This window comes from Bactrocera dorsalis, chromosome 2 (assembly GCF_023373825.1).
Source record: "Bactrocera dorsalis isolate Fly_Bdor chromosome 2, ASM2337382v1, whole genome shotgun sequence".
Classification (NCBI taxonomy): domain Eukaryota; kingdom Metazoa; phylum Arthropoda; class Insecta; order Diptera; family Tephritidae; genus Bactrocera; species Bactrocera dorsalis.
The window spans coordinates 82,005,303-82,005,987 of NC_064304.1; positions in this window are offsets into that span (position 1 = coordinate 82,005,303).

Consider the following 685-nt stretch of genomic DNA (forward strand, 5'->3'; position numbering starts at 1 on the left):
ATATACGGAACGTGCTTCCTCTTACGAAAGAAGTGTTGGTTTCCATAATGCCAAATTTCCATAATGTCAAATTTAGTGGTTTTTTGATTTTGTTATGAATTTTTTGTTTGCATTAAAAGTAATGATTTTGTATTATTTCATTTTCATTGGATGAAAACTTTGAAAATTTTTTTTTTTGAATCATAAAAACAAAACTATACCAGAAAACACTTTATTTTGACATTATGGATCCAGTTACTTTTGACAAATCGTGGTTTTTGCGCTATAGGCACAACCTTATATAACTCAACATGTTTTCGAACTTTTAAATATATGTATGTATATATATACAAGTATGTACACATTTTCGAATTGGAAAAATAATCTCACTGAGGTACGCTGTTTTCGGAAATTTTATTCTTTGCAAAAATCCACGATGTAAAATATATATCCCAAATTATTCAAAAGTTATCATATTAGTAATGCAAACAGATTTTTGAATGTAATTGATACGGGAAACTTTGAATGCTTACAGACACACGGTGGACGAAATGACCAATCTGGCACTGATTAGTTAATAACCCCAGAACTAATAGAACAGTCTCCGTCCTGTTTTATCCTTTTAATAGTTAACAAAAAAGAATTATCAGTTAACATCAAAATACGAGTATTTTTTTAACAAATTATTTTTTTTGTTTTTAAATAA